We start from the raw sequence: 21,902 nt of genomic DNA, 5'->3' as shown, positions 1-21,902 counted from the left end.
TCTCCAGCAACAATGCTGCATATGTTACATTTTATGTTTTATCCTCCAAAAGAGCCATTCTAAGAGACCTCACATGATTTACCACCTTGCCGGAGGCTGTCAGGCTTACGGCTTTTGTGGTCTACGTTCTCCTAGTTCTAGTGTCAAACACGATTACATCTTACACTTGCAGTCTTCACGTCTGCCTAGAAAGTTTTGTGAGTGTCATCTTGTCCCGGAGTCTTCTTTTAGGTCCTGCAGTTCCCATCTCCTCCTTGGCTCTGCCTGCACAGGTAGCAGCCATCTCTTACTTGGCATATCATGGCCACCCTCATACCTCTGGTGAAGCCCAAGAGAACCAAGAAGTTCACTGGGCACCAGTCAGACACATAATTCAAAATTAAGTACATCTGGTGGAAACCCAGAGGCACTGACAATAGGGTACGCAGAAGATTTAAAGGCCAGATCTTGATGCCCAACATTGGTAATGGGAGCAAGAAGAAAACAAAGCACATGCTGTCCTGTGGCTTCCAGAAGTTCCTAGTTCACTGCAATGCTGCTGATGTGCAACAAATCTTACTGCATAGAGATCACTCACAATGTCTCCTAAAAGAGACACAAAGCCACTGTGGAAGAGGAGCCCAGCTGGCCATCAGAGTCACTAACCCCAATGCCAGGCTGCATAGCAAAGAAAATGAATAAACAGACAGCTTATGTGCACGCTGTATTTATATTAATAAAACCATAAAACTACCAAAACATAAAATAAAATAAAATAAAATAAAATAAAATAAAATAAAATAGTCATGCAATCAACAAATCCTTAATAATGATCCTCCAGGCTCTGCCTTTAATGTGGTATCATCAAACACAAGGCAATATTAAAGACTGAAGCTTGGGAAAAATCATACGGTCCTGAGAAATTCCAGACCCAGGGACTTTACAAAAAATGTTACCAAGCTTAGTATGGAACAGAATTTGCAGCTATTTCCTTAAAACATTTGAAGCAATATTCATGGAGGAAAAAAAACCCTTAAGCCATTGTTCTAAAGGTGGCACTGATGTTTTTTAAGATTTCAAAGCTACCATTTTTTCAGAAGTTGTGCCTATAAATACAACATCTGGTTTGTAGTCCTGATTCTGTCACCTGCTAGCTACGCTGTCACTTTGGGCAAATCACTTACCCCTTTGAACCTCATTCTCCTCAGCCACAAAATGAAGATAATTATACTCAGCTCACAAGGCAGTTGTAAAAATAAAATAAAATGATGTCTGTGGAAGCCCTTCATCAACTAAAAATAAGTCATTGATGGTTTGTACTCATGGCCAATGCCAAAGAGCAATGTGATTAGAAGATAGAGCTCTTCCCAGAACGTCAGTTCTCCACCTAAGAGTCCATTTATTTCACCAAGCTGTTATTTTTATTGTTATTGGAAGTACATCAAAAGGATTTCTGCTGAGCCTAGGCAAACAATAAGCCCAGAATGTACTATCAAGTTCCCACAATTAATTACTGGGCGTGTGTGTGTGTGTGTGTGTGTGTGTGTGTGTTTTGCTTGCTTTTTTTTTTTTTTTAAAGAACCCCTTGGTATGTTACAAACATTAATATGAATGGCTGAATTAACATTATGTTAAGAACCTAAGTGCCCAAACTGGAACCATGTGCAAATCTGCTAGCAATGGATGGACTGCTGCCAGTTGATACACATCTGTGAGGCTCTAGTCACTGTAAATAAAAGAATCTGCCATTGTTTTCAGAGCAGCTTGGTACTTCTGCCAATAGAACACCCTTTGAGTACCCTCCACACTTTTCTATAAATTCTATAATTTCTATAAATTCTATAACGAAGCAAAAAAGAACAACACGTCAAGGAAATTGCTGATCACTCTTCCAAAGATACCTAAACAAAGTAAAGTGTGACAAGCACAATGGCATTTACCCCAACATCACTGAGGGTAGCCCCCAAAATAGCCATTGATTCTCCACTAGGAGTGGGAATGCAGATACCACTGACAATGAGCTTCTGTCTCCCCTTCTATAACAGACTCTAAAATACATAAAGCTCAAACAAGATCTTAGTTTATTTCTTGCCTCTTTTCCATTTTCTCCACTTAGGGCATGTGCTTTTAGTGTTCCTTCTTTAGGAAATTCTTTCTGGCTCTTTAAATGATTGATTCCTTCTCCTTGGTCCTCTCAGACCAACATGAAGTCAAATCCCTGTTCTACCATAGGTAATAAATCATGTAATCTCTGCACCTCAGTTTCCTCATGCAAAATAAAATATCCCAAGGAACACCACTGACATCTAGATGGAGCACAGGGACAACAGCTTTTGTCACTACAATAATAGTGGTCACTATTTTTTTTTCTTCACCAAGCTCAGACTCAGCAAAAGGGTGTAAGACCCATCCCTTGGACATGAGGCTTATAACCTATTTAAAACAACCATTCCTGCTCAGGTTATAATTAGAAGCATCTGAGTATTATGAAGAACATGAGAAGGCTTTATGAAGTGTTAATGAGCAACTCTGCTTTGCCTGGCGTCAGAATGGAGAGGGCAATGACCTCGGGCCACCAGCACACCACCAGAGGTGACAGTTTTGGCACATATTTGCTATGTGAGCTCGGGGTTACTTCACCTCTCTGAAAATGTGATCTGTAAATTAGGAATTAGTAACAGTACTTGCCTCCCAAAATTCCTCCAAGAATTAAATAACATAATTCATGTTAAGCATTTACACATGCATGGCAAACAATTGGTAAGCTCAAATAACGATAGCCATTTTTACCATTGTGACCTCCTCACCAAAGATTCTGAATTTCAATCTTTCATGAAATCCTGAGGATTTCTCTTAACTCCACTTGGGGAGTCCTGCTTTGTCATCTTCCCTAGAAATGGAACTTCAAAAGCCTGGAAGGCTGGTGGCTTCGGAGTACCAACCTGGGGCTTGTTTTCCTGGAGCTGAAACACGAGGAAAGGGGTGGCAGAGACTGCTACTTATTAAACCAATATCCATTTTCCCTTCTCCTTCCTTAGTAATATATTTTAGCTGGTCACAAGGTCTACCAAAATAAGACTACACTTCCCATACTTCCCTTCAGCAAAGTGATTAAGTTCTACCCAACAGGATGTGAATGGAAATGAGAATGTAACTTCCAGCATGTTTCTTAGAGGGAAGAAGTATGCTGGAAAAAAAATGTATTGGTTGGCCATCACGGAGAAGGAGGAAGAGGATAATATCCTAAAAAACATGAAGCAGTAAGATAGAAGAGCCTGTGACCCTGATTATTTCATAGAGTAGAGCTGCCATTCCATATCAGGCTTTTATATGGGCAAGAAATAAGCTTCCAACAGTTTAAGCCATAGGGCATTTGTTACATGCAGCCAAAGCTGTAGCCCCATAAATACTGTAGAGAGGAAGAAGGGAGGCAGAACGTGGTGGAGGGTTATGACATGTGCCTAGCACAAAGTACATGCATGATAGTTTCACCATAAGCATTTTTGCCATAGATTTCTTTGTCTCAAGCACTTTTGCTGCAAACATTTTCATCATATACTAATTGGCAATAAGGCAATTCTGCCCTAAAAGATAAAATCATGAAAAATCAAAGACATTCATTTAAAAAGACATAATGAGGGGCACCTGAGTGGCTCAGTCGGTTAAGCATCTGACTTCAGCTCAGGTCATGGTCTCATGGTTCGTGAGTCTGAGCCCCACATTGGGGTCTGTGCTGACAGCTCAGAGCCTGGAGTCTGCTTCAGATTCTGTGTCACCCTCTCCTCTGCCCCTTCCCTGCTCACACTCCATCTCTCTGTCTCTCAAAAATAAATAAATATTAAAAAAAATTTTTTAAGACATAATGAAATATGAAAAACAAAAAAACTATTGCAAAATACAAAATATTTGAATGAATTTAAGATGTGTGTAGATTAATGGGCAAGTAAGTGATTTTATTTTGTGGATTATACTTAAGCACTTGTCTTTGAAGTCTTTTGTTCCTCATTTACACATTTTTGGCTTGTTGATTCATTAATCTCCTCATTTGACATGACACTTTTTTCTTTTTTTGCTAAAATTTCTTAAATAAGAGAGGTATCTGTTTCCAAATATTAATATGTTTATTTGTAACTGAGCTTTCTATTGCATTGTGAAGGCCTTCTATGCTGTTGTTTGTTCTTGGCATACTGTCACAAGTCTATTTATAGATATTCCAGAACATTCCATATGGGAAATGTAGGACCAAAATTCTACACCACTATATAGACTACTATAAGAGCTAAGACTTATATGATATAAAAATGGGAGTGCTGTGTCAATGGAGAAATGAATCAAACTGTCAACCAGTTTGATGAAAAAGGCAAACAATCAAGCCAAACTGTCAACCAGTTATTTTTTTTATCTTTTATGGCAAAACTGCCTTCTGGCCAATTAGTTTTGTGGCAAAAATATTTGCAGCAGAGATCTCAGTGGCAAAGATGCTTACTGTAAAAGTAACCCACAGAGTAGGTTCTCATAATTACTTGCAGAATTAATCTTTAGGGTTTTAGGCAATCAACTCAAATTTGGACTATTGAGGTCAGTTCCAGAAACAAGAGGACAGTGGTCAGCTGAAGAGTGTCCACAAGACAATGACTAGGGCAATGAAAGGTCAGAAAAACCCATCTCAAGAGGAAAGAGTGTAAGATCAAGAAGGAGAAAGGTAAGCCAGAGCAACAGAATTAGATTTCAAGTAACTCAAGTGTAGTAAGTTGAACAGGGCTCTTCTCTTTGCACTCTAGTTTCCTCATCTGTAACAGATAAGACCAGAAAAGCATTAAAAATCCCTTCTGGCTATCCCACAAGAGATCTACAGATTCAGAGGAATTTACATTGCACCAAAGGACAGAACTAAAACCCACCTAGATATAGCACTGTAAGAGTGAAGGACAGATTTCCACTGAACATCAAAACACAACTTCCTAGGGAGGCCTGTGTGGCTCAATTGCCTAAACATTGAACTTCAACTCAGGTCATGATCTCAGGGTTCATGAGTTCGAGACCCACATCCGGCTCTGCACTAACAGTGCAGAGCCTGTTTGATATTCTCTCTCTCTCCCAGTCTGTCTGCTCCCCCCAAAATAAATAAATATAATAAACTTTAAAAATTAAATAAAGGATATTTATCAAGAAAAAAAGACAACTTCCTAGCAATGTTTCTCATCTAGAAATAGAATGGCTACCTTCTAAAGTCCAAAGTTACCTGACTAGAAGGGTTCAACCAGAGACTAGACAGGTTTCTAGAGGAAGTGCTGAGTTAGGGGAGGACTATGGAGTTAAAATAGACTCAGCTCCTTCTTACAGACTGGTGGGGAAAGCAAGCTTTATACTAGACAGTCCTGGATCTCAATCCAGTTTTGCCACTTACTTGGTTATATGATCCTGGTCAAGTTATTCGCCTTTTTTTGTTTTTAAGTTTATTTATTTTGAGAGAGAGAGAGAGGGTGTGTGCATGAACGAACAGGATAGGGTCAGAGAGAGAGAGAGAGAGAGAGAAAGAGAGAGAGAGAATCTTAAGCAGGCTCCACTCAGTGTGGAGCCCTATGTGGAGTTTAATTTACCAACAGTGAGATCATGACCTGAGCCAGTATCAAGAGTCGGCCACTTAAGCGACTGAGCCACCCAGGCACCCAGATTCACCTTTTTTTGAGTCTCAGTTTCCTTATTTAAAAAAATGGGAATAGTAAAACATAACTTAAAGTATCCTGTAGGAAAAGAGATAATACATGGCAAGCACAGAGCACCGTGTTAGGTCCATAGCTCTTTATAGCAGTCATCAATATCACATTTTAGAAATGGAGGAAGAAAAGAGCAAAAATGTGAGGAGCACATAAGATGGGAGTCAGTCATCCTGGAGGAGGCACCTGTAGGCAGAGAGCTGGGATTTGTGGATGGGGCAAAGAGTCACACAGCCCAAATTAACCAGAACTTGACACATACATGCTGTGACGTGCAAGCAGGATCAATCACAATGCAAAGAGTAGGAGAAGAAGGGCAGTTGGCAATTAGAGGCTCATCAGAAACTGAGCAAGGACTCTTGTCATTATCTTACATATGGGTTCACTCATATGCTGAATTTAAGAAACAAAACAGATATATATATGGGGGGAGAAGAGACGGAAACAAACCATGAAAGACTCTCAAATATAGAGAATAAACTGAGGGTTAATGGAGGGAGTTGGGCATGGGCATTGGGCATGGGTGATGGGTACTAAGGAGGGCACTTGTTGTAATAAGCACTGGGTGTTGTATGTAAATGATGAATCACTGAATTCTAGTCCTGAAACCAGTAATGCGCTGTATGTTAACTAACTACAATTTAAATAAGAATTGGGGGGGAGGGGAATACTTGGTTTATTAACATTTTAATCATCACAATAAATGAAATAGATATTCTGAACCTCATCCTAAAATGAGGACCCAAATCACCTAGATTACAGATGGCAGAGGCAAGAACCTAGGAATCACAGATCCAGATCTGAGTTCTTAACCACAATAGCTTCTAAGCTCCTTTAGGGGAGATATGATGGCTTTTGTTTCTTTTTCTTTTTATCTCAGAGCACCATACTTGGGCTAACAGTTACGTTTAATCATGTCTTCTGAGTGAATAAATGCTTGAATGAACAAAGGAAGTCTATCTCGGATTTTGAAGAAAACCAAGACAGGAACTTGAACTTTCTAGGACTTCAGCCATCTTTAGAGACTAGCCATAGGCAAAGAACTATTTCACAGCTTAGACCTTTTCCACACCATCTCTCTGAAAAGCAAAGGACCTTTCCAAAGGCAGGAAGAATTCCTTTTAGATACAGTTTAATATGTAGTACTAATTAGTACCTGATGAGTCCATGGACACATAATTCACCAAGTTCACCATCTTCAACTCATAATCATTATATTCATTCCTTTTGTATGAGGGTTTCTCGGTCTTTACACTATTGACATTTTGAGACAGACAATTTGTTGCTGTGGGGACCTATCCTGTGCATTGTACGATGTTTAGTAGCCCCTCCACCCAATATTTGCCAGTAACAACTCATCACCCACCCCTGCAAGTGTGGCAACTAAAAATGTCTCTAGACATTGCCAAATGTTCCATGTGGGGGAGGCATAAAGTAGCCCCTCATTGGGAACCACGCCTTTACATGAATTAGTTTTTGTGGAAACACTGGGGAAAAAATAAAGATAAAATAAGCAATCTCTAGTTATACTTAGAACATAAATCATAATTCTATTTCATCCTTAGAAAGTTCATTTCATCCTCCCCATTCCAAAGAAAATCTCCTTAAACTGGGCTATTCTGAGCACTTCGTCATGTATCAAGCCTGCTAACTGCCTCAACCAAGAGTTGTAGTAAGAGACACTCTACACATTTATGAGGACTATATGGTGACCACAAATTTCCTTAAAGCTTACGAACAATCCCAATATGAATATAATGAAGAAAATGCTCAGAACCTTGTAGAATGAAGAGAGGAACATGGTCTACCTTGGAGAAACCTCAGGATAATAAAATACTGCCAATGTGGTCTTGCTTCATGCCAACCTCCTGACACAGCCAACATTTATGAAAAATCTACTATAGGGCAGGGAATACACTAGGTACTTTTCTACACCTTACCCCATTTGATTTTCCTAACAATCTAATAAGAAAGACATTATCTGTTTTGCAGAGGGGCTCAGAGGAGTGAAATGCTTTGCCCAAGGTCACAAAGCTAGTCAGTAATGCCAAAAGTTGAATCTGAACAAGCACTGGCCCCAACTCCAATGCTATACTGCAACATTTCACCAAAAAACCAGTAGCCACAGTCAGTGAAGAACAAAGAAGGTAACACCATCATTTCATTTATACTTTATGCACAGATAAGAGATAAAAGGATATATTTCAAAATGTCAACAATGATCATCTACAGAAAACAAGCTTATCGGTTATTTTTTCCCTGGTGCTCTTCTGCATTTTCCAAATTGTTTTGCCCTATATATGTATCACCTATGTAATAAAAAGTAATTAGAACCCAATTCCAAAGACAAAAATAACTCAAGGAAGTATCAAAATGTAATGCCAGTTTTGAGCAAACCATTACCACTATTTCTCACTTATGAGACTGCCAATGATTAAGAAGTTTGATGACAACATTCAGCTTTAACAAGGGTCTTGGAAAACAAGTAGTTGCATATACTTTTATATTATTATTTCTACTATTATTAGAAATAAGTATAAGTACAAAGCTCTTCAGACAGCAACCTGGCAAGGTCTATCATAATGTCATGTGTGTGTGCTCTTTCTCTTAGCAACTCTACCTCTAAGAATTTATCCCATGGGTGTACCACATATACTCATATTATGACTATGCATAAATATATACTCAAAGATATTTGCTTCTTATCAATAGAAGAATTGGGACAATAAAATTCAAAGCAATCATTAGAGAAAATGAGGTATATCCCTAGGTACTATTGCATGAAGTTATCTAATACGTAGTGTTAAGTAAACATCATGTACAGAAGGGTTCCAGGGTATACAGGTATTTATTACACATGATTGTGTATGTAAACACGTGTCAATGGGCAGGAATCTGCATGTGTCCATGTAGTTGTATATAAGCTTATAAATGCACAGAAAATTCTGTAAGTACATATAAGAAACCATTAATATTAATTATGCCTGGAGAGTAAAACTAAAAGATGGGGAGGAAGGAAATGAACTTTTATTTTCATTTTTATACCACCTACTAAATTGTTTTATATTTTTTTCTTCATAAGTATGTATCTTGTTATAAACAAAAACAGAGTTTTGGTTTGGGTTTGGGTTTGCTTTGTACCAGACAAGAAGCCTAGCTCTCATGCAATGGCTTGAAAACAAAGCAACATATGAAATAGAACTGTCCTCTGTTACAACAGCAAATGATCACAAAACAAGACAGTGTGTGAAAGCCTCCCAGGCTCTGAGTGCCAATGAGACATAATGGAGACAGTTCTCTCCTGGCACACTGAGAGACAAAGCCAGGCTCCTACCCCATTAGGGGATTTAGTGACTGGATTTTAAGATCAATAATTAAAGTGAAACGCTGCCATAAATTTTTTTTAAGTTCATTTATTTATTTTCAGAGAGAGGGAGGGCATGCACAAGTGGGGAAGGGACAGAAAGAGAGGAAGAGAGAGAATCCCAAGCAGGCTCTGCACTGCAGAGCCTGATGCAGGGCTCCAACTAACTCATGAACCATGGGATCATGACCTGAGACAAAGTCAGGTGCTCAACTGACTGAGCCACCCAAGAGCCCCACTGCTATCCATTTCAAGGCAACCTAAGCCTATTTCCTTAGCACTAAAAAACCAATTTTTACCATTCTATTCTTCCAGCTTGTCTCCTTTTAAAGTAGCTGATGGATCTTGGCACAGGGTACCCAAGACCTCAACTGTCCTCCTCTGCAAATGTGTCATGCTTTAGTGTGTTAGAAGACCTGGAGCCTGCTTGCTGCTGGGTTAGCTGCACATCAGCTTACTAACCTCTACAGAGCTTCCCATCTCTAAAATATTGTTAATGCCACCGATTTCACTGGGATATCCTACATTCTAAGAACTAAGTAGGATAAGTTTTAGAAAAACATGTTGTCAACACTAAGATACTATGAGAACACTAGTTCATTTGAATTAAGAAAAAAAAAAAAGGCTGACCGTTAATGTTGAACAGTAATAGTCACTGACATCATCTCTGGCATATAAATCCTGTCTACAGTCTCGAATACCCATGAAACTATGAAGGAACCTCAAATTCTTTCTTGATGCAAGCAGCCAAAATGGTCTCTTACAAACATAACTCAGACTTCACTTGTCCCCCTTCCACCCTGGCTAAGTGCTAAGTCACACGTCTTTTTGCAGAGCTTGGCCCCTCTTCCATGTCTTTGCATTTGCTGAAACTAGTGCTTGAAATGCCCTACACACAGCTCTCACTCTCTTTCTTTTTCCTGTTTGCTTCTGCTTCTTTAGGTGTCAGCTCAAATATTACCTCCTCAGAAAGGCCTTACCAGATTGTGCTCTGTAAACTAGGCTTCCCTCCTCCCCATCACCATCTTAGTTATTCTCTCCCCCACTCTAGTCCCTCTGTGGCATTTAGCATACCTTATAATCCTTTATCTTGGTGTTCTGGTTTATGGTATTTCTTGTACACTACAATGTAAGCTCATAAGCACTAAAGTCTTATCTGTCTCGTCCTCCACTGTATCCCTGTGGCTAGAACAGTGCTGGCACATAGCAGGCAGTCAGGAAACATTTATGAAATGAATGAATGCAGAATTACCCACCACAAAGCACTTTCCTCTACATTCCCACATTTCCCCCCTTGCCTATGAATCTGGCAGGGTCAGTATGATTTTCTCATTTCAATCACCTGCCCAAGGTCACAGCTTATAAATGACAAACCCAGAGTTTACATCTAGGGTTTCTAACTCATGATTTCCTAATATCCCCACTGCTCAACAGCATCCACAAATTTGGACTTGGAAGGGCTGAAAATAGAGCCATTTATCTAGGTGTTAGCAATAGGGGAAGGGAAGAGCAAGAGCTGCTTTCCTGCAGGGATGAGGTAGGAGAGACAGGGAGGGGAAAATGGTGTGTCATTATCTTGCACTCCCTAGCTGCACATCAGTAAGTAAAATTCTTACCTTCATCTGAATGAAATGCAGCTACCTCTGGGATGGAGGCTTATGAAACCTCTCATCACCAAGTCACAGTGCAGAACACTTGGCTAATTGAAACAGCAAGTGAAATTTTAGGTAGGTCAGATGCAATTACCCAATTTGGAAAGTGACACCAGTGTTCACACTCATTGGATGGCAAGCAGCCCGGGATCTAAGTCACACACATACACCTCCATGCAAATACCCCCAAACTACAGTCATCCACACACCTTCTACGGCATGGGGTTCCAAGTCTCCCCAATATGCTGACTCACTCACTGGGGAAAAGGGGAGGACGTGCAGGTAAGACATGGGAAGAGGAGCAAGAAGGGCAGCACAGGCAAAGAGGAGAGGGGGACAAAGAAGCTGAAGATGCAGGGGAAGGAGGAAGAGGAGGCAGAAGGAGAGACTATTGGGAAGAGGACCACAGAAGGGAGAGACAGTGAAGGGAGAACAAGCAGCGAAGAGAAATGTCAGCCTGCTGATTTTTGCTGTGATCCTCAAGTGGCCAAAGGCTGACACATGATAGTCCTGGATAATTTCTGGGGGTCAGGGTGGTTTTTTTTTTTTCCAGGCATTTGTGTGTTTCCATAGAGACCAAGAATTCCTGCTTCAATAATCATCTTCCAAGTGTGTCTGGTGTTTGAGCTTTCTTCCAGTGCCTCCATCACCATGAAAGGGCCCAGAGCCTAGGCCTTGCCCCGTGAGAATGGCCATAAGGGCAGGCTGGCTACTTTACACCATCCTGGCCTCTGGCCACTGGCCTGGAGTCAGCCCAGTGCCGCAGAATTTCAGTTCTAGCATTTCCACTGATTACCTTACTCCTCCACTAGGCAAACACAGGCCCTCCTGCCTCCTACTTCTTTCGCGGCACTCCCGCGGAGATCTGCGCAGACTAATGGGCAGCCCACCAAAAAGCTGAAAGCCTGGTGAAACCTTGTGCCAAGCTGACAGCATATTCAGCCCTCTCACTAGTATGCTCGTGGTGCATCTGTAGCATAGAAAACCACTGGTTACATTTTCCACTTCTGGCCAAGAATGGAAATACTACCTCCTCTCCTGCCACCAGGCTAGACACTTCTAGCTTTCCCTATACCTCTCACTCCACATCCAGTCAGCTGTCAGTCTGTCCATTCTTCTGTGCAATGCTGTCCAGACCTACGTCTTGCTTCCACAGTTCACTGGCACTGCCCTGGTTTGAGCTGTCATTATTTCTCAGGTCATCAACCTAACAGCCATTTACTTGTTCTCCCTGTCCTGCAGGTACATGCTCTGTCTGTCAGTATGCCCCATCCCTCACTAAATCATAAATCCCTGGGGCCCAGGAGCCTGTGTTTTCTTTTTTTTTTTTTTACAAATAGTTTATTGTCAAATTAGTTTCTACATAACACTCAGTGCTCATCCCCAAAGTGCCCTCCTCCATGCCCATCCCCCCCTCCCCCCCACATCCATCAGTCCTCAGTTTTTGTCAGCATTCAAGAGTCTCTCATGGTTTGCCTCTCTCCCTTTCCCCCACCATTTCCGCCCTTCTTCTCCCCCTTGTTCCTCCGTCAAGTTCCTCCTAATCCTCCTATACGTGCAAACATATGATATCTGTCCTTCTCTGCCTGACTTATTTCGCTCAGCATAACACCCTCAAGGTCCATCCATGTTGCTACACATGGCCAGATTTCATTGTTTCTCATTGCCATGTAGTATTCCATGGTATAGATAAACCACATCTTCTTGATCCATTCATCTGTTGATGGACACTTAGGCTCTTTCCATGTTTTAGCTATTGTGGAGAGTGCTGCTATGAACATTGGGGTACATGTGCTCCTATGCCTCAGCATTTCTGTATCCCTTGGGTAAATTCCTAGCAGTGCTATTGCTGGGTCATAAGGGAGTTCTATTGTTAGTTCAGGAGCCTGTGTTTTCAACCAGCACCTCAGGAAAATCTGATGTAGCCAGGACACAGTTGGGAACCACAGATGGGGTCCATCTTTTATGCAGCTGCAGAATGTCTCCAGGACTCGCATATTACAGTGTTCTCTCTGGAACTACAGCAAGACCTTTGTAGGCCCTAGGCACTTCTGCCTCCATGTGCTTATTCCTCCATTTAAATATATATATATTTTTTTTAATATTTATTTATTTTTGAGAGAGAGAGAGAGACATACAGCACGAGTGGAGGAGGGGCAGAGACAGAAGGAGGCATAGAATCCAAAGCAGGTGCCAGGTTCTGAGCTGTCAGTACAGAACCCAATGCAGGGCTCGAGCTCACAAGCCAAGGAACCATGACCTGAGGCAAAGTCAGAAGCTTAGCCAAGTGAGCCACCCAGGAGCCCCTAAAAAAAATGTGTATTTTTTACTGCGTTGTTATGAAGATGAATTCCTTAATTCCCTACTTTTATATTTATTTATTTTATTTTGGTTTGTAAACAAAAATAATTTGGGGGGGCCTTAAATTTTTTCTAATCCCTGGGTGCTATGCCTGTGGATAAGTCAGCTCTGCCTCGGCCCCTCTCCCAAATTTTCAGGATCCTCCCACTGCCTACAGAATGAATTCCAACCTTTTCAGCAGGCTCACCCTGGTCTGGGTCCAATCTGTATTCCCAGTCCCATCCACTGTAGTACTTCCAACCCACATGGGCTCCAGCTTCCAGGCCTAAATGTAGTTCTTTCAATACACCATGCATGTATGATGATGCCACTGTGCCCTAGCTTTCAGCCCAAACCAATTCTCCTTTCCTTAACTACTACTGACCTCCCACTCAAATACCATTTCTTACTCTGGCCTTCCCTAGCCCCACAGGTTGAAATTAAGCATCCTTCTTCTGCACTCCATAGCACGATGTGTATCTATTATTATACTATTATTATACCACTTATTCACTCTGCCTTTTGCCAAATATACCAAATTCTGATATGCGCTTCTTTTACAACATAATGTTTCTCCTTTTTTAAAAGTTTAGTTATTTATTTTTGAGTGGGACAGAGCAGGGGAGGGTCAGAGAGTGAGAGAATCCCAACCAGTCTCCACACTGTCAGTGCAGAGCCCAACAAGGGGCTCGAAATCATGAACTGTGACATCATGACCTGAGCCAATCAAGAGTTGAATGCTTAACCAACTGAGCCACCCTACATTTCTGAAATCAGAAAATGGCAATAACACATGCCACACAAACTCGCCAGACACCAAGTAGAGTACTACACTTGAACATGTCAACAGTAATTTTCTGCATGTGCAAACCCAACCTGCATAGCAAGCACTGAATCATCTGATTGCTTCCTTGTGGGGTTATCTGCATTGTTAACATCACACACAGCTGAATTTTAATTTTTCATCCCTAGAACCTTTTTAAATTATGCCTTGATGTAGTATTGAAAGAGAAAGCTATTCTGGACTAGGCTATGCTCTGTACATGTTAGGTAAAGCAATTAAAAGAAGTAGAAATTGCCAGATCTCTTGGCACATGTCATGAAATTTCCTAATTCCTTGGACCATGAGAACTTATTATTCAGACATTGAGCTGCTCTGTCAAAAGCTTCTAAGTAAGTTTCAAGAGACGTTGTTTAGTATACAATAGCTATAATTTAGCTTTTTCCTGAGCCAATGAGGAAATGTACAATTTAAACTCCAGGATTCTTGGGTGCCTCGGTGGCACAGTTGGTTAAGCATCTGACTTTGGCTCAGGTGATGATCTCATGGTTTGTGAGTTAGAGTCCTGCATTGGGTTCTGTCTCCCTTTCTCTCTGCCCCTTGTGTGCTCTCTCCTCTCTCTCTCTCTCTCTCAAATAAAATAAACATTACATAAATAAATAAACACCAGGATTCTTTAAATTTGCCCCAAAATTATAGACTCTTTCTAAAAGGAGTTCAAAATGGTGAGTACAGGTCACCATAATGCCTACTAACAACTGCAGATGACCAAGGGTGACACAAAGAACTTTAATTTTGAGAGAGAAAGAGAGAGTGCAAGCCGGGGAGGGGCAGAAGTAAAGGGAGGGAGAGAATCTTAAGCAGGCTCCACAGTCAGCACAGAGCCTGACACAAGGCTCCATCTCATGACGGTGAGATAATGACCTGAGCCTAAATCAAGAGTCAGACACTTAACTGACTGAGCCATCCAGGCACCTCAAGAATTTTTAATAATAAGCCTGAAAATAGCCAAAATTCCAAACCTGTGATGCTAACGAAGAAACACACAAATCTACAGATAAAAGCCATCTATTGTTAGTTCATAAAAACAAAAACAAAACAAAAACTATACACATTTAGTTTGGTGGCTTTTTCTGCTAAAAAATTATCTTGATGATGAATCGCACAGTACAATGCATTTTTTTGGTCAAAAAAGCAGTCTTTTGGTAAGATTGCTTTTTTACATTTCCACAATAGAAAACTCTTGGGGGTCTGGGACTTTGTATTAATTATCTTTCTCTTCCCTCTAGTGTCCATGCCTATGAAAACTGCTCATTACTGAGTTGGTCTAGCTTTTGGCCAACAGTTTCATTTCTATCAAGTCTTGCCTCATTACTATTAAAATCTAGCTATATACTTATTTTTTGGGTTCGATGGGTACATTTCATTATAAATGCCCTTTTTAAAAATTCAAAATCAGTTCAATGCTTTTATTCATTCGAGTATTTATTAGGCTCCTAATAAATGCCAAGCAGTGACAAGAATACAAAGGTGAATAAGACATAGCCCTGTTTTGAACTTGACTTACAGTCTAGAGGAAAAGATAGTCTAGGCAACGTACCACAACTCTGTGTGCTGAGAGGTACGGCAGGGACATACAAGCTACTGGAGAAGCAGGCAGAATGGCCAGCCCATGTATCCTACAGGGGTTAAGGAGCTGAAGAATGAGTAGGAAAATCCTGGGAAAGTGGATGTCTAGAGGTCTATAGGAGAAGCTGGCCTAACCTGAGAGAACAGGGTACCTGAAAGCATGGAAATAGGGCTGGGAGGGCCTACCAGGGGACAAAGGACATGAAGTTCTACTGGGCTGTCTTGCAGAGGTACCATGATGGGCTTCCAATGTCCAGTTAAGATAAAGTCCAGAACTAGACTTTTATCTTGAGAGCAGTGGGGACTCATTTCCATTGGCAAGATATTGTTCCATAAAGTTATTACAGGTACCAATTATATTATTCTCTCGGTGTCATATAAGAATGAAATCAGTCTTAGTTGATACTGTTTTTTTTTTCCACCTTCTTCATTTCTAGCATTTTAAATTCCTTTGTTATACATAAGTCAAGAGAGATACCTTATGTATAAGATGCAAAGTGAAAAGCAACTGTATTCATTTCAGTTACCTCAGACACCTCTATTACTCCTTACTGCAGAGGAAGAAACAAATACAAACATTCACTACTAAATTCTTCATTTGCAATCCTATGGACATTTCTTTCTTATTTTGTTTTATTTTTTTCAATGTTTATTTATCTTTTGAGAGACTGGGAGAGACAGAGCATGAGCAAGGAAGGGGCAGAGACAGAGACATACACACACACAGAATCTGAAGTAAGCTCCAGGCTCCGAACTGTCAGCGCAGAGCCCGATGAGGGGCTAGAACCCACAAATTGTTAGATCATGACCTAAGCTGAAGTCAGATGCTCAACTGACTGAGCCACCCAGGTGTCCCTGGACATTTCTTTATAGCATTTTACTTAGTGTAGAATACGCAGAGCCTGAGTAACGTCAAATAGCCTGCTTAACCTCTCTGTACCTGTTTTTTTCAACTATAAGAATAAAGTAATTATCCTCTACCTTAAAGAATTCTTTTTTTTTAAATATTTTTATTTTATTTCTAGGAGAGAGAGAGAGACAGCGTGAGCGGGGGGGTCAGAGAGAGAGGGAGATACAGACTCTGAAGTAGGCTCCAGGCTCTGAGCTGGCAGTCAGCACAGAGCCCGACGCGGGGCTCGAACCCACGAACCGCAAGATCATGACCTAAGCGAAAGTCGGACGCTTAACCAACTAAGCCACCCAGGCGCCCCACCTTAAAGAATTCTTATGAGGGTTAAGTAAGATACCATATGTACAGTATTTAGCAAAATGCCTGGATTGTAATCACTGCTGTAGTCAGAAACTTGTAGCAATTTTTATCATTAAGTATTACTGAACAATGTACATGAACCTACATGGTTATAATTTTGTGTATTACAATTTTAATCTTATGCATATACATATTATAATATATATATATGTTTACAGACATTTTCAATAGGGGTAATCTCTGAGGCAAAGAATCAGGGGAAGGGAGTATATTAAAAATTTTTTTAACATTTATTTATTTTTGAGAGACAGAGAGAGACAGGACGCGAGCAGGGGAGGGGTAGAGAGAGAGGGAGATACAGAATCCGAAGCAGGCTCCAGGCTTCAAGCTGTCAGCACAGAGCCTGATGCAGGGCTCAAACCCACAAACTGCCCATGACCTGAGCCGAAGTCAGACGCTTAACCGACCGAACCACCCAGGTGCCCCTATTTTTATATTTTCCACGTATTCTTTTCTGTAACCCTTAATTCTTTTTTTAACAAAATCATGGAAAACTTTATAAAAACTTTTATAATAAAAATTGACTAAAAAAAACCTTACTGAAGTTTAAAACGTATATATAAATGTATAAGTATACATATATATACATAATACACACACACACACACACACACACACACACACACACACACACACGATTAGCCTGGAAAAGAAATAAACTAGGCTAAGAGGAGAAACGGGATCTATTCTCTAATTTTCTAAGGGTGGCCATGTGGACAAGAGATTGGATTTACTTTGTATCTAGAGAGCAAAAAGGCCAATTTTGCTTAAATAAAAGGATGAGAACATTGGAAAGGTATAGCCTCAAGGTTGTGACAGCTCCATCACAGAAGGTGCATATCACTGGGCTATATGGTCATTTTTCTAAAAGTTGATTCAAAAGATTTCCCTTCTAAGTCTATGAAACCTGGCAGTCTCCAAGCATTTGAACTTTGACACGGATGCATCCTTAAATGGCTATCCAGAAACATTCAAACTTCAGCAACACATTAAATAAATTAGTAAATCACTTTGCCTTCAACCTACGGTACCCTTAAATGGGCAGGTATTCCTAAGAAGGGAATATTAGCAGATATGCTTATAATATTTCAGTGAAGGATGAAGTTATCCAAATAAACACTTCATAATGTTAAAGCCTGATTTAAAATGCAGATGCTGTGTTTAAATACTACCTAGAATAGAATTTTTTAAAGGTAATTTTTGCTTTCAATCAGATTTATACTAAACAGGAAAGTATTTTAGCATTCTTCATTATCTTCATACTTTTAAGTACCATTAAAATCTGGAAACAGTTTTTAATTGGACTTCTGTTTTATGGCTTGTCATTACGAACTTGGTAAGTAAAGCCTAATGTTGGAAAAATTTAGTAACTCAAGACTGGGACTTCTACATTTGTGGATTCTGCTTTCCATGGTAGATGAATTGTGCACAAGAGAAATATGTGGTTTCTGAGCTAATGAACTGAGATAGCTACATTGCCATCTGGGAAATGAGAGGATGACCTCTGAATGACAGTCTTTTCTAAAGTATAATTCAAATGAAAAGAAAGTGAGCCAGGGCAGGCAGACGGCTCTAGAAGCACTTCTGGCTTAGGGGCTGCTCTGGAATCTACCTCTTGAGAGTCTGTTGACTTAGAAAGTCATAATACTTCTCTGAACATCTGTCACTCTTTCATCTAAAAACAGAGGGGAAATCTAAGGAGATAGTATTGTTTACATCTCAATAACCAGTTGATATTATTACCTACACAAGAAGACAGTTCAGTTCCATGGAGAAAAACTTAGAGCTCGGAATCAGAAAACCTGAATCTTGCTGTCATGAAGTAGCTATTTTACCTTGAACAAGTCTCCTACCATCTCTAAGAATGAGCTTCCTCATCTAATTGGAAAGACACAGGCAGCAAAATGAAGAAAAATTGAAATGTATTCTCATATTGTTTTAAGCCTCAAACTAAAAGCTCTAGTATAAGAATAACTATTATGATTCTTTTATAAATGGGGAACAGGCTTAAATTTTTCTAGGTTTTACAGCTAGTAACAATAGTACAGATGTTTGATATGAAATCTCTAAGACTAGACATATGCCACTTACCTTACCTAATAGATTTATGGGAAAATGAAATAAGATTAAGTGTCCAAAATGAGCTACTGGGACCTCATTAAGATAAAAAGCTTCTGCACATGGAAGGAAACAATCAACAAAACTAATAGGCAATCAACAGAATGGGAGAAGATATCTGCAAATGACATATCAGATAAATGGTTAGTATCTAAAATCTATAAGAACTTATCCAACTCAACACCCAAAAAGCAATCCAGTGAAGGGCAAAAGACATGAACAGACACTTTTCTAAAGAAGACATCCAGATGGCTAACAGACACATGAAAAGATGCTCAACATCATTCATGATCAGGGAAATACAAGCCAAAGCCACCATGAGATACCACCTGACACCTGTCAAAATGGCTAAAATTAACAACTCAGGAAACAAGAGATGTTGGCAAGGATGTGAAGAAAGGGGGACACTTTTGCAATGTTGGTGAGAATGCAAACTGGTATAACCATTCTGGAGAAGAGTATGGAAGTTACTCAAAAAAATTAAAAATAGAGCTGCCCTACAATCCAGAAATTACACTACTATATAATTATCCAAAAGATACCAAAATGCTGATGTAAAAGGGCACGTGCACCTCAATGTTTATAGCAGCACTATCAACAACGGCCAAAGTACTGAAAGAGCCCAAATTTCCATCAACTGATGAATGAATTAAGAAAATGTGATGTTGTACACACAATGGAATATGTGTGTACATATATGTGTGTGTCTATACATACACACACACATACACATAATGGAATATTAGTTGGTGAATGAAATCTTGCCATTAGCACAATGTGGATGGAACTAGAATCCATTATACTAAGCAAAATAAGTCAGGCAGAGAAAGGCAAATGTGTTATTTCACTCATATGTGAAGTTTAAGAAACATGGGCCCCTGGGTGGCTCAGGCAGTTAAGCATCAGACTCTTGATTTTGGCTCAGGTCATGATCTTGTGATTTGTGCATTCAAGCCCCATGTTGGTGACAGCACAGAATCTGCTTGGGATTCTCTAGCTCTTCTCTCTCTGCCCCTTCCCTCCCCACCCCCCATCCCCCCATCATGCGCTTGCTCTCTCTCTCTCTCTCACTCAAAAATAAATAAACTTTAAATAAACTTAAAAGAAAGAAACAAAACAGAAGAGCACAGGGAAAGGGAAGGAAAAATAAGAGAAAAACAGAAAGGCAAACCATAAGAGACTCTTAAATACAGATAACAAACTGAGGGTTGCTGGAGGGTGTTGGGTGGAGGATTGGGCTAAATGGATGACAGGCATTGGGATGACTTGTTGAGATGAGCACTGGGTATTATATGTAAGTGATGTATATGTCAGTGATGAATCACTAAATTCTACTCCTGAAAATGTCATTATACTATATGTTAACTAACTTGAATATAAATAGATGGACAAATAGATAAAATGTCAAAGTGCACCACCTATTATAAATAGCTATACAAGTGTAGAATATTATTAAAACTAAGCTTTAGGTCTTCTAGATTTATTTTTAAATCCTCTAGACATATTTTTTACATTCACAAACATTCCTGTTATAACAAAAGCCCCATGAACCATCTAGCATGTAACAGTACAATGAGTGGAATAAATGGGCAGATCACTGCTGCTTTAGAAATGATCCATGAGTTTAATTAAATGTCTTAAACAAATGGATACATTTACACTGCACAAGGCCACTCTTTGAGGATCTGAGAAGAAAGAACTATAATTAGACAAGATAGATATAGTTGCACTAGTAAATGAAACTTGCTACCCACTAAAAGAAACCCCACTCTCAGGGCCCATTCGTTCATCCAAACCAAACAAACAGCATCCTCTCAGACTTCCTTCTCATTCTTCATTGCAATTATGCATCAAAATAGTTATAAGATACAAAGTACTGCCCTCAGGAAGCCACAACATTCCCCTAATCAGAAAGAGGCATGGGGGAAGGGAGGAATTCTTGCAACCTCTTTATACAAGGCTAGTTGGATCAAACTGAAGAATCAACTCCTAGCAATAGTGCTTTAGAGATAACAATATTCTTAATAAAAATCCATTATAAAAGTTTATCAATTCAATTCATTTTTCTTCTCTAAACCTATTGAAAAAGTCTGATTTGGTGAAAAAGACAATCCTCAGAAACCCAGAATTTACTAAAGGCTGCTGTGTGAGTTACTACTCCTATTAAATGACATCCTTCTAAATGCAGAAGTATCTCATTCACTACTATATCCCCCACAGTGCTTAGCACAGTACCTGGCATATAATGGACTCAGGAAATAGGTGTTGAATTTATTCTAGGATGTAACAAACTTTAAAAACAAATTCTAATTCTTAAAATAAAAATCCTTATGAAAGGTGAAAATACATAAGATTTCTATTTCTTTCAGTTTCGGAAGTGGGGCTCCTCCTCACTCATTTGGAAACTGTTCATTCCATTTCAGTTACTTGTATACTTGTCCACTGTGTTCCAGAAAGAATTATGATAGCATCGTTTGGAATACACGAATCTTTTTTAAGATTTAAAAGAGATCAGATCCAGTCAAAAGATACCCTAGCCTTTATCACAGATTTGAAAATCATAAATCAAATACCCATGTACAATGCCAATACTAAAGCTGTTAGAACCATTGGTCCCTTTGGGTAATTTTAGCTTTAATTTAAAATGGTCCTGAGAAAACATTGCACCAACACCTTATTTAACGCAGTAAGAGCTTGTATGGATAAAATATGTTTTCAGGCCAGGACCAGGACACCTGAACATCTTGCAGACATTTTATCCCACTTATGGGATGAAGAAAATAGAAAATGGTAGTCCAGGGAGAGCCATTACATGATTAAAAGAAACAAGCATTTATTTACAAAGTGCAGGAATTAAATTCACTTTGTTTTCATTACTTCCCAAACAACCCAACATCAATCTTTCCTCTGGAGTCCTCAGTTGTTCAGTATATTAAAGTTACCAGTGTAGGACAAAACACTGAGCACTTCAATTATAAATTATCTCTATGTAAACAATCCTCTGATCCTGGTTCCTTGAAAAGGTGAGCAAACAGCTATAATAATACCCCTG

General features: G+C 39.7%; 1 protein-coding gene across 2 annotated transcripts in view; it reads right to left on the bottom strand.

The window, feature by feature from the left end:
- DNAJC6 (DnaJ heat shock protein family (Hsp40) member C6) overlaps positions 1–21,902 on the bottom strand; it is a 146,050-nt gene that overhangs the window by 74,818 nt on the left and 49,330 nt on the right. The gene's annotated exons all lie outside the window — the stretch shown is intronic.

The sequence above is a fragment of the Hyaena hyaena genome, unplaced genomic scaffold (genome assembly GCF_003009895.1).
Source record: "Hyaena hyaena isolate Hyena2069 unplaced genomic scaffold, ASM300989v1 scaffold_75, whole genome shotgun sequence".
In the NCBI taxonomy this organism is placed as follows: Eukaryota; Metazoa; Chordata; class Mammalia; order Carnivora; family Hyaenidae; genus Hyaena; species Hyaena hyaena.
This window is presented reverse-complemented; position numbering and strand designations above follow the sequence as displayed.